The sequence below is a fragment of the Conger conger genome, chromosome 12, assembly GCF_963514075.1.
Source record: "Conger conger chromosome 12, fConCon1.1, whole genome shotgun sequence".
Taxonomy (NCBI): Eukaryota; Metazoa; Chordata; class Actinopteri; order Anguilliformes; family Congridae; genus Conger; species Conger conger.
Window position 1 is genome coordinate 31,141,047 of NC_083771.1, and position 13,059 is coordinate 31,154,105.

The following is a 13,059-nucleotide window of genomic DNA, read 5'->3' on the forward strand; positions in this document are numbered from 1 at the left end:
GAACGTACGCACGCGGACACACACACAAACAAACAGACACGCGCACACCTGAAGAAAAGTACAATTAAATGAAAATGACCACGGCAGAAGAATACCTCTTTGGCATCGGTGTAATTTGACTTTACGCTTTAGATTAGTAGACAGGATATGATATTCCATTCCTTTTAGAGCAACAAATTCATTAATTCACCAGATTACAACCTCTCCAGAATAAAAACCTGGACAAACACATATTTCATTGGCGGGAAGCGATGGTGTTTTTTTATTTTTCTTTAACCAATTCCGTGGGGATGCCCACACGATTAGTGTAGCCTGGTACGTTGGGCGACTTCGCGGACATAGTCTACCTGCGCACGCACTTGTGAGGAGCGAAGGGGGGGGGGGGGGGGGTGGTTGTAGTAGTGCCGCCTGCACGCGCCTTGGCCTCTTAAGACTCCGTTCGGTGGGGTAACATGCGCTATGAGTGCGCTAGACAGCGACGGCAGAAACAGGCAACGCAGTCCGATGGAGAAAAAGCAAGCAGGAGCCGCACTTTGCAATCTCTCTCATCACCTGCGCCAATGGCAAAGCACTGGACAGTCATGCCAATAAGCCATACCGCTTAAGGCAGATTTATTGTAAGATATTTTAATGTTTCGCATCAGTGATAGCGCATGAAAGTATCTGCAAAAATGCATAATTGAATATGCAATTATAATTGCTCAGTTAAACACATTTAACCGTTCTCACTCAACTGGTCTGAAATGCGTAAAGCAATGGTTATACTTGAGAAAATGTTATAAAACAAAGAACAGCATAAAACAAAAGAACATGGATCATCTATATACGACGACGGACAATACGAGCGGAACCTGGACCAATTATTCAGGACTAAATGGCACTGAAGCATATTCGAACCAATTCGTACAGCCGGTCTGGAGGATAGTGCTATGGGCGATCGCGTACAGCAGCATAGTCATCGTGTCGGTGGTGGGTAACATCGTGGTAATATGGATCATCGTGGCGCACAAACGTATGAGAACTGTGACCAACTACTTTCTGGTTAACTTAGCATTCGCCGAGGCGTCAATGTCAGCGTTCAACACAGTTATTAACTTCACTTACGCCGCGCACAACGAGTGGTACTTCGGACTGGTGTACTGTCGTTTCCACAACTTCTTTCCTATTGCTGCAGTCTTCGCCAGCATCTATTCCATGACGGCTATAGCATTAGACAGGTGAGCAACGAACAGCCTTTTTGGGTGTTTCTGCGCCTTTCTTGAAACTTGCTTTACCCTTGTTGTCCGCGTATCCTCTTGTAATGGTCTTTCAGATGCGCTTTTATGCTCGTTTTATCTGCTTTTTGTTTAATTTACCTTTTGTGCTGTGTCTACCAACCTGTGCGAAATATATATCTAAATACCCGTCTCATGTAACCCCACCTGTCATATTTATCACCATTAGCAAGGAGTATACGCACATGTCCTGGATATAGTGAACTCTTTTAAATAAATAAAGTTTGCCTAGCAATGTCAAGCATATTCAACAGTTGGACTATTCTGTCCCCTTAAAGGGCTCCAGTAGACTATTCAATTCAATGTTTCACTCACTGAGTTTATTATGCTTTCATAATATTAGGCAAACATTTCCGTAGGGTCCAATTCAGTTTTATTAATATTGCGCTTTACGTTTTTAGAGGAAAACATGAAATAGTAAAATGAGGGAATACTGATCTATCTGAAAACTATAAAGTAAGGTGAAATATTTAAAAGTAAGGTGAAATATCAATTTAACTCCACAATGGGACGAATAAACGCTCCAAGAGCGTTTAATAAATTAACAGGAGCATGGAACGGGGCTTAGAGTGAATCAATTATCCTCTGGTCATGTTCTGTCCGTTTAAATTAACAATATATAAATGCTATAAATGTTGATTTGTTGTGACCTGATAATATTAGCGACACGAAACTAACGTTAGACTTCTGCACACATTGCCTAAAGACCAAAAATACGGACAACAGGCTTTCAATACTGGAAATCCATGATACAGACTGAACATTTCGTTTGTGCGTAAAGAGCCAAAAAGTGACCTTCTGTGGAAGCATTCAATTTATTATAAAGGTTGCATCTCTTTATCAGCAGAGGTAAAGCGTGAGTAAATCTACAGGAGTAAATGGATCAGTGATGGCTGGATGGATAGGAATCAACGGGTTCATATCTCTCTATCTTGAGAGAGGGAGCTGGACAAATATCTAATCGCGATTCAATCTACTCCCTGCTCTCGAGCCCCACTGGACGCACACAGTGACACTGATCACTACCAAACCGTAGCCAATACGCGTGAACGCTGCTTCGATTAAAAAAAAATAAAAAAAACCTATCCATGGGCATTTTCCCTGGAGCGCGACTCGCAAAGCGCATTAGCTGATTAAATTGAGTCGGGGTATTAACGCTCTTTGCGGCAATTGCTTCACCTTTTCATCACATAAGGACAAGCTGTTATTTTACACTGTGCGAGAAAATGGAGGTTCATGTAGTTTAAGAAGCCCAAGTGCGTTCTGGACATCTTGGCGGCTGTAGTTGCTGCATTGCAGAGCGTTTCGATCCGGGCAATCCTCCACTCACCCTCTTATTTGTTTTGCTGTATCTCTCTCTCCCTCATGAGCTTTATTTATTCATTTTCTCCTTCATATCATCTCTCTCTCTCGCTCTCTCTCTCTCTCTCTCTCTCTCTCTCTCTCTCTCTCTCTCATTATTAATAAACAGAGGTTAAGTCAAAGTTAAGTTAATGGTTCTCTCCCCTTCCTTGTCTCCCTGCAACCCACTCTCTGATCATATTTCATCAGCTCGTCTACCCCCATCCCACCCAGCCCTCTCTCTCTGCAGCCCATTCCTCAGCCACTACACCTACTGCCCACAGGGCCAAAATAAATAACAGCAAAACAGAGCTGAAGAATTCCTTCAATGCCTTATTCCTTATTCTTATCTCTGCCGCTGGGCTCCAGACAGGAAGAGGAAGTATACCATGTATGTAAACACCCATTAATCTGGTCTGTGCCTCTGTGCAGAATCAGCAGTTTAAATGCGCATTAAAAAGTGTTGAAAGCTAAAGTGATTAGCATGCAATGGATCGATTTGTTAGAACTGTATTAATATATATATGTTATTGATTTTACTAAACTGGGGATTCTCTGCCATGACACAAAGAAAGAAGATAACACTAGTTGAGAGCCAATTCTGACACAGCTTAATTTAGGAAGCGTAAAAATTTAGCAACCTCTCCACACTCTAACCTGAAATCACTATCCTGCCTTCATTTGTTGACAGAGAGATGAGGAGAAGAGGTAGCATGAGCAGAATGGAAGTGGAAGAGAGCAGATTACATTACATGTCATTTGGCTGACAATCCTCCCCTGGAACCCCCTGGAAGGGCCCAACGGCTGTGCGGATCTTATTGTGGCTACACCGGGGATTGAACCACTGACCTTAACCACTACACTACAGGCCTCCCTCATAGGGGGAGATGGACAGACAGACAGTAATGGCAGATCGATGGACAGGGGGATTGAAGATAGATACTGTCATGGAAAGGGAAGGAAGATATGGAGAGGGAAATAAAGACATATTTCAGAAGATATCCACAGACACCAACACAAGAAGTGACATTGCACTAGGGTGTGCATTATGGGTCTAGGACAAGGGTTTTAAACCGGTTGTGATTTTGATCCCACACCCACACAAGTTCAAAGGCATCAAAGGGACCCTATAAATAAAAAAGGGATATATTTTAGAATATTTTAGGTTTTCAGAAGATCACAAACCAAGGTGGAAGGGAGTGTAAGAGAGGGTTGGAATGTCCCTGCTCAAAAACCCAGGTCCCTGCTCAAAACCCAGGCTCTGGGGTACCTATACATTGCCAGTTTTAAACACACCTACGTTTGGCTCACATCATGTCCTCGAGCATCCGCAGTGTGTGAGCAGAGAAAACCTCTACCATGTCTAACAGGGCACCAGGGACCTCTTCTGCCAGCTCATTCAAAATGAAGTGCCATCAAGCGCTGGATCTGTGTTCCCCGATGGCAGTCATATGAGCTTTAATGTGAGCAGTAGATTAATCTGCTTTTTTTTCAGCCAGACGGCTGGGCCCCGGAGAGCTAGGGCCAGGCCCCAGCCTCACATTGGCCAGCAGGGTGACACTTAAGCTCAGCGGGCAACTGAGGCAGTCAGAAATATTAACAAGCATCAAGCTGTGAAACAAAACTCTTTCGTGAACGCTTCTTCGTGTGCGAATCCAATGTCAAGTGTGTACACTGTGTGTGTGTGTGTGTGTGTGTGTGTGTGTGTGTATTTGTGTGTGTAATGTGTGTGTGTGAGAGAGGGAGGCAGGCTGGAGAAAATAAACAAAGCAACAGTGGCACAAATAAGAGGGGTACCTTATTGGTGATATCGCTCTCTTGTTTTGTTTAAAGTCTAATGTTCTCCACTTTTTTTATCCACTCTGGTCTGGCGGTCTATAAAAGAACATCTGCTCAGTGAATATAATGAAATGTTGTGACTGCAGCTGGCAACCTGTTCCAACATTTGGCACGGAGCCAGAAAGATCTCTGACAAATTTTCCCCCGACCCCATCCCACGTTGAGTGGAGCCATCAGGCTTTCAAACTGAGGTGCGCTGCTGACGGGATGTCACATGGGAAAAGATTATAAACCTTGGATGCCATATATTCTCCACTGATTCTCATCTGTCATGTTACATGTACCGAACTGGTTACAGTACATACACATTGCTCCCCAGTTGTGGAACTGTTTTCCCCACTAATGTTAGAAATGTTTAAACAATGGACTTCTTTAAAAAAACAACTGAATGTACTTTTAAAAAACCAAATAAAAAGGGCTATTACGCAGTTATGGGAAACAGAATTGCACTGTGTCTTGGAGTATAAGGACACCTTATAGCAGTGGTTCCCAACAATGACCCCCTGTGCATGCTGGTTTTTGTTTCAACCAGGGTTGCAATCCCAGAATTTCAACAAGCTGTTAATAGGTTATTTTTGTGTTTATTGGAATTATTAACTTCTTAAGCCGTATTCTGTCAGAAAAAAACATGGCATGAAGATTAAAATCTCATGTACATATTGTGGTATATTGCAAACAATTACATAAAAACAGTAAGAAAAAATTCCTGGCATAATGTGGCTTAAGAGGGTAAATAATCCCTCTAGACAGGAAAAGCACCTAATTAAGAAAACTGCTTGTCAGAATTCTGGGATCGCAATGTCTGGTCGAAACAAAAACCAGTAAATACAGGGGGTCCCTAGGACCAGGGTTTGGAACCACTGGTGTATTGTTTTGTGCATTCAGCAATGTAGTGAATGGCCCCCTGATCTCTCCCTCCCCAGGTACGTGGCAATCATACACCCCCTGCAGCAGCGGCTGTCCTCCAGGGAGACCAAGGTGATCGTGGGCGTGATCTGGGTGCTGGCTCTGTTCCTGGCCTTCCCCCCGTACTATTATTCCACTGCTCTCCAGCTCCCGGGTCGAGTGGTCTGTCTCGTAGACTGGCCCGTGTACACCGTCTGGAACTTCAAGAAGATGTGAGTGCCTCCCTAGTTTGCCTCAACCCCAGACCCTGCCCCCCCCCCCCCCCCCACCAGCACCCCCACCCCCACCCTGCACGTCATGCTGGGATTGGGGTCTGTTCCATTTCCTGTTCATTCAATGAATTTCATCTCAATTCACGCAGAAGAAAAATGATAAATGTTAAATCAGCTCTGGTGAGAGCTTATACAGGTCCAGTCACAACACTATTAGAATCGAGTGTTTTACAGTTAATATTGTGATATGTTGTGACTTGAAAAAATGGCCGCAATATTCCATGCGAGCGTTTTCCAATTGCTGAATTGAAATGTATTTTACACTTCTGTATGTTATGTGCCAGCTGGGGCAGCAGCATTGAGCTACATTTCACTACAGTTACTGTAGGATGAACATCAACCACTGGTGTAAAAGGCTCAATGCGTATTCAGCTCTAACATACTTCATGTGAGTTCAAAGGGCATGAAATACATGCTTTATGTTTATACAGTATGACAGATGGTTTTGTTTTTTGGCTGATATGCAGATAATAGAATTTGGGCTAGTGCATGTTTCTACTGAATACTGGCAGTATTGCACACCGTCTGTGGAACGGTCTTTCTTAAATGAGGTGCTTTGCATGTTTAGAGGGATTAAAGCTACATCATGCCAGAGATAGCTGTGCATGTCATTGAGAATAACACTTGTATCCTCATGCTGTGCTTATTGTGCTATATTGCAAATAACTGCATAAAAAGAAAATTGAACAACAGGGTCCTAGTTAGATTGTGAAACACATGTGTTGAAGTTTTTTCATAATTGTTTCCCTTAAACCTCGGGATACAACAAAGGTGGCCATGTATTTATCTCTGGTCACCTCCCCGATCCACCAAGATCCATTGGCTATAACGCAAGTCTCGTGAAGCTTATTAACTTAACCTATTTCAGTTAAAAAGCCCTAACCAACTTAATAAAATGCTGACTCACTAGCTGTTCTTTGGAGGTGTCTTACGAAGTTCAAAGTTCTTCCATTTTTATTTTTATTTCGCAAAATTTGTAGTACTGTAGGTTTTGTGTATTTTTATTAGCGAAATACTTGAAAAATCTTGTAATTTTGTAACCAAACTGAACTGTTTTAGCTGGGAGAGAACAGTCAATGGAAGAGTCAGGCGATCTAGCGGAAACAGTTACAGTAATTCTGTAGAAAATGATCAGTAGCTACTGTACGCTTCCCCCGTTCAGTCACTTTCATATGAGGCAGGCGTCCATTTGGAGGAGCATCACACTGAGTATGCGTCATAGACTGCAAGCACCAATTCCTGAAATGTACTGTATTTATATCAAAAACTGGTTGTTCCAGCATTCCTGTCCCTGTCCAAGTGACACACTGTACTTTGCTTCAGTAAATGCAGCTCACATACCTTTAGTATTCCTAAACTGATTTTAATTCAGTGACAGCTATGTTTAGAATTCCTCTACAAGTCTACCACTTGTTCATAGTTTGTCCATAGATTGTCTAAAGGAGGCCCACCAATATATACTCTATTCTCTACTCTATACACTGTTCAGTTTAATATAAAAATACTGCTACATGGCTAAATAAGCAAAAATGTAAAATGTAGACATTACTCCAGATCGAAGGAACAGATACAAAAACCAATAAAAAAATCATTTTTTATATTTTGAGTGACAAAATGTATTCCTGTACATTCATTCCAAAATATTATGGGTCAAACAGACATAAATCAGCTATGCAAACTAATTTAATGGGCAGATTTGAATTAGAAAGAAGCATATGCAGTGGGTGTCCCTGCATACAACTTACTCAACTCAGAACAAAACTTGAAAAAATAAGTGGTATTTCATTTCAGGTTTCTGGCAACTCTTTTTGTATGATTATTTCCATTTTTGTGCCAGCCACCTAGATGCTCTTATTTCCAGGTTGAATAAAAACCCTGTGGAATTCCCCCGAATACATGGCCTTTTCCACCCATTGTTAAATGAGTGAAATGAGAGGTTGGATTCACACAAAAGCATAGACTTCAGTACAGACATACCTGCATACTGCGGGCAAACCCCTGAGGATGGTATAGTAACTTGTGAAAAACAGGAAATAGCTTGGTTTAAGTTTTCATAGCCGAGCCACCAAGACCGGCGGAGACCAGCCTGTTCAAAGAAAACACTTTTTACCCACCCTATTTTTGAAAAGTTGAGACAAAACTACTTTTATCTACCAACACACAGCACTCCCGCTAGCAAATCACTCCGATCCGCCGCGGTTTTCCCTCCCCCGTGGGGAGAAGCTGAATTATGCTGGCAGTGAAATAAAGCGCTTCCCGTCACGGTTTGAGGGGCTGGGAGTACTGACGCACGAGCCAACAGCAGTCCTAAGAAAATACAATCCACCGCCTGGCAGAGACAGGCAACAACTGACTCATTCATGCAGCACTCTCACTTTTGATCTTCTTTCTTTATTTATATTATGTGTTTATTTGATAGCGACACTGCATAGCCACGTTGCTTTTACAGAATTAGCACTAAGGCCTATGTTGACAATGGGCATGTACAGATACTATGTAGCACTACTTCAGGTAGCATTTCTTATTTTATCTGGCCATCAACGTTAAACATTGTCACTGGCCTTTGCAATTTCCTGTTCCCTCTGCTGGTGATGGGCTGTCGGCTACAAATGATTGCGTTTCATGCCAATAACGTCTGTCCAACATGAATTTAGCAAGGGGGAGGGCAGGTGAGTGAAAGTGAAAATACCACTTTGTTTTTGTTTCAGTTAAATTCAATTTGAATGGATTTGGTCTTGAGCTATGTAACTGTTGCAACCAGTTTTTTATTAAGTATTGATGAAGCCATAAAAGTTTTCCAAAGTCTTACACAACAAGAAAATAAAAAAAGAACACTGTTGCTGATAGCGGGCAATACTGATAATTTCCCCATTTACTTTAGTGCTGGTAGTCACACAAGTACAAATGAGAAAAGGCCGCTCTCTTTTTATGTTCTTCTCATTGCTTGCAGATACCTGGAGTTTTATTTCCCTCAAAATTCCCTCCTCAATCAGCTCTGATTACATTCTTTTCTTTTTTTTATCCGTGGGGTATATCTGTGGGGTAATCCCTTTGGGCTGGTAGCCCTGCCTCCTGTCCTGTCTCTGTGCTAGGATGGCCATTCATAGTTCCTGTTCATGTCAGGAGTTGATGGAGGGAAGTCATTTCCTTAAGAGAGGAACCATTTCCTCGGACGCCATCAGTCTTTCCCTGCTGGTTGAAGCCTGTCTGTGCTTTAGATTAACATGTATACCACTGTCCCATGCATTATTCATTGTCCCTAATCTGTAGTCCTTGTTATGAATGAGTGGTACAGAGTGGCACGCGCTTTTGCGTGTAGGCTGCATGCTGCCATTTGTGTTTGGCCATTTTCTGTGTGTGGTGCTTAGTGCCTGTTTGTGTATGTGTGTGTGTACTCATGTATGCGTGCCTGTGCGTGCGTGTGTGTGTGTGTGTGTGTGTGTGTGTGTTTATGTGTGTGCATGTGCAATTGCATGTGCATTGTCTATTTTTGTGTGCGCTCTCTGTGTCTGTGTGACTAGCTGTGTGTGTGTGTGTGTTTGCATGATGATGCAAACCACAGAAAGAGCTGAAGCAAAAATTCTGAACATTTTAGTTTATTTCCGTTCACACACAAAGCGTTCTTTGGAAATGATGCACACACATCATTTGAGCTGTGCCATTTTACCGGAGATGAGACTCTCTCTGCCCTGAGGAAAATAAAGGAATCAATCTGGGGGTCAAAGTGCACTCATACCTGCCTGAATGAGTAATGACCTCTCTAAGATCTGTTATAGGAGAGATACGATACTTACTTTGCACACTCCACATACCCCTCACAACTCATACATACACGCTCCCCATACATAACACAATTCATACATAACCCAGTCCCCACACAGCTCAGCCACTACACACACACTATACGTATCACATAAGCATCCACAATCTTACAAACTCCTCGTATAAGGACACCCGAGCGTGTGTACGCACAATGGCACATGTGCAGACACAATCTGCTCTATGTTTGTCAGACAACAAGGCAAACACTGCCTTCCAGACAGATCCTGTTTGTGTCTCCTTCCTCAGAAGCTGTCTGAACAGTTGTGCTGTACAGAAGTTATTTCTGCCGAGTTCCTCTCTGCAGGAGTCAGGTTAGCAGCATACTGGCGGTTGAATTAAAGAGAGAAAGCTATGAAAGTTAGAATAGTGAAATAGAACAATAAACCCATATGGACCAATTAATAAAAAATAAAAATAAAAAATCATCATCATCATCATTATTATCATGATAAGGCCCCACTTAATATAGAGTAGACTGATGAACATTGGTTCTGTCACAACAAATTTGATCCAGGCTACAAAAAAACAACACATTTCACAGCACGATTTGGGGTGATTATTCCACTTTTTGTCAAAGCCATTTGCTTCTGAAATCTTCTGATTCAGTATGTCACGTATACACTGCACTCATATAGTACGCATATTCTTCAGTTAAAAAACTTTTAATCCGTATTCAGGAAGATAGCTAAATATTATGTCAAGTGATGCAAATGAAATATGTAGCCGTTGTTTACTAAAACAATGACCAATAAACCAGGAGGAATTTTTGAATGTTATCTGCACAGATTCCGTCTACCTGGCACCATCGGTATAGCAACGGACAGGGTATCAGCTGTTTTAGAACGTCAACCAGATCATTTTTGCAGCCAAGATCAAATTTGTTGTGACAGTTCCACGGATGTGACTTTGCCTATACCTCACTTATAGCATTTATGATGTTGGACTGTCAACTCCGAATGCAAACAGAAAATCAATGCAGGGTGTCCCTTCCCAGATTGTGTGAAAGCACCATAAGGTTTTTAACAATACTTTCCTCAAGGCAACATCACTGTCAGACCAAATTTCCTTTTAAACGATTGAAAAAAGCAGATACCTTGTCTCCCGCTGCTTCATATCCTGTAAAATCCCCGCTCCGTGTTTTCCCACCAAGGACCACGGCCTGCGGAATATTAATGTTGTTTTGATTTTTATGGCGAGGTAGTAGTATAAGCCCTGTAGGGTTTCCAACCTCTCCAATGCAACTAATCCTGTAAATTTGACCTTATGTGCTTGTTATTTCTCCATGCAAATAATAAAATGCAGGTATTATTATTTAATTAAATGAAAAAAAACAACATTCTGTCTCATTACCATAAATTTAGTTCAACATTGGGAATATCCTCAATCCTCTGATTGATATAATTGATGTAATCACAGAGTAAAGGTAACAGAATCACTCTCACAGTGAACTAATTCAGCTTTAATAGGTTACTGTGGAGCAATGTCTGTCGCACACCAGGGAGAGAAGAGCTGGCATTAACTGGCGTGAGCTCATCTGGAAGGCTTAGTCATAGGGGACCTCAGGTTCAAACAAGGTGTCACTTGGCTTGCCCGAAAAAAAATCTAAATCAGGGACTTAGTGTTCTGGGCCACAGACTCCTTAGTGTCCAGGTGTCTTTACGCTGGACCTTGGGAAGGGTTCAGCCTATTGTCTCCTTTCTCGTTTATACCCTTTGTACTTTCTTCTCCATCTCTCCTACCTTTCTGCTTACCACCATCTTTTCCTGCTGGTCTCTATACCTCTTTGTCTCACTCTCTCAATCCTCCCACCTTCTCTCAGGTACTTTGTGTGTGAGACAGTGCTGATATACTTCCTCCCCTTGCTGGTGATGGGCTGTGCCTACTTGGTGGTGGGCCTTACCCTTTGGGCCAGTGAGATCCCGGGAGACTCGACTGACCGCTACCGTGAGCAGCTTACCGCCAAGCGCAAGGTACCGGTCTGTCAGGCGGGTGGTAGAGGGGGGCAGTGTGGCAGGGAGCTTATTCCTTGCAAGCTGGGGCGGGGGGGGGAGGGGGGAGGGGGGGGGGGGGTGCTTGGTAGGCTGAAGGAGTAATGCCTCGTCTTTCTGTTCAGTACAATGCAGTACAACAGTCCCGTAAGATTTGATTGATTCCTTTAAGTTATTTTTTTGTGTGTGTGTAAGGTGTGTGATTCATCTGCATATTTTGAGTGCTGAAAACTGGTTCCTTTTTCTCCCTGACACCATACACAAACACGCACACACACACACACACGCACACACACACCTCTCTCAGGTGGTGAAGATGATGATAGTGGCTGCTGGCTGCCCTACCATGTGTACTTCCTGCTGGAGGAGTTCTTCCCGGACTTGTTTCAGGAGATGTTCATTCAGCAGGTGTACCTGGCCATCATGTGGCTCGCCATGAGCTCCACCATGTACAACCCCATCATCTACTACCTGCTCAATGACAGGTACCGCTCCACACGCCTCAAATACACACCTGTGGTCCAAGAAATATTTAGTTGTCTAGAATCATGACTGTCAGAGGACAATTTTAGTACTTTATGTATTTACACTTGTAGAAATTGTGACAGTGGAGGTATATTTTTGTTCTTCAAGGATCAAATTTCCCAAGTATATGCTGGAAGTATAGTAATTTCTTCTTTGCGTTCTGATGAGTACCCAACTTTACGCAATAGGGTTGTGCCCCAGCGACAAGCGTTTGTACCTTTGTGGGCACTTTTCGTACCTTTATTTCTGAGAGTGTATCATTTTACATACATGCATTTATTTACAATGAATTCATTTACAATTTATAAGTTATATGACTAGCTTGGTTCAGTTTATTCAGTTGTAAGCATGACAGGCAAATAGCAATTTTGGATAATTATTTTCTTTGTATTTGTATTCATTAATCAAGCCAATATCACAGAATATTGAGCACAACAGTATCCTATTCTGAAGTTAAATACATGTTTCTTTTTTTAAATGGGTCAGGCATGAAGGGCAGCCTCAACCCCCCCCCCCCCCCCCCCCCTCCACCACCACCAACAAAAACAAAACAAAACAAAAGAAATGAAAATGGTGGATGACAGTTTAAAACGGTGCTCTGTGGCCCCCAGGTTCCGTGCCGGGTTCCGGCAGGCGTTCCGCTGGTGCCCCTGTGTGTCCGACGGCTCGTATGAGGGCCTGGAGCTGAAGTCCACCCGCTACATGCAGACCCAGATCAGCGTGTACAAGACCAGCCGCATGGAGACGGCCGTGCTGCAGCAGGGAGAGGAGCCCCCGCCGGCGGGCGAGAGGCTGGAGCCCGACCTCACCTCCAACGGCTCCTCCTCGTGCAGCGTCTCCAAGACTGCGTCAGCCACCTCCAGCTTCTACTCCAGCAACCACCTGGCCTAGCGCCCCGCCACACACCTCCCCTCCCAGCCCTGTGCCCTGCTACACACCTCCCCTCAGGGCCCTGTGCCCTGCTACACACCTCCCCTCCCAGCCCTGTGCCCTGCTACACACCCCCCCTCTGGGCCCTGTGCCCTGCTACACACCTCCCCTCCGGGCCCTGTGCCCTGCTACACACCTCCCCTCTGGGCCCTGTGCCCTGCT

General features: G+C 43.4%; 1 pseudogene; it reads left to right on the plus strand.

Moving 5' to 3' along the window:
* The first annotated feature begins 810 nt into the window (after nt 1-810).
* Nucleotides 811-12,858, plus strand: LOC133142341 (substance-P receptor-like; annotated as a pseudogene).
* Nucleotides 12,859-13,059: the final 201 nt, after the last annotated feature.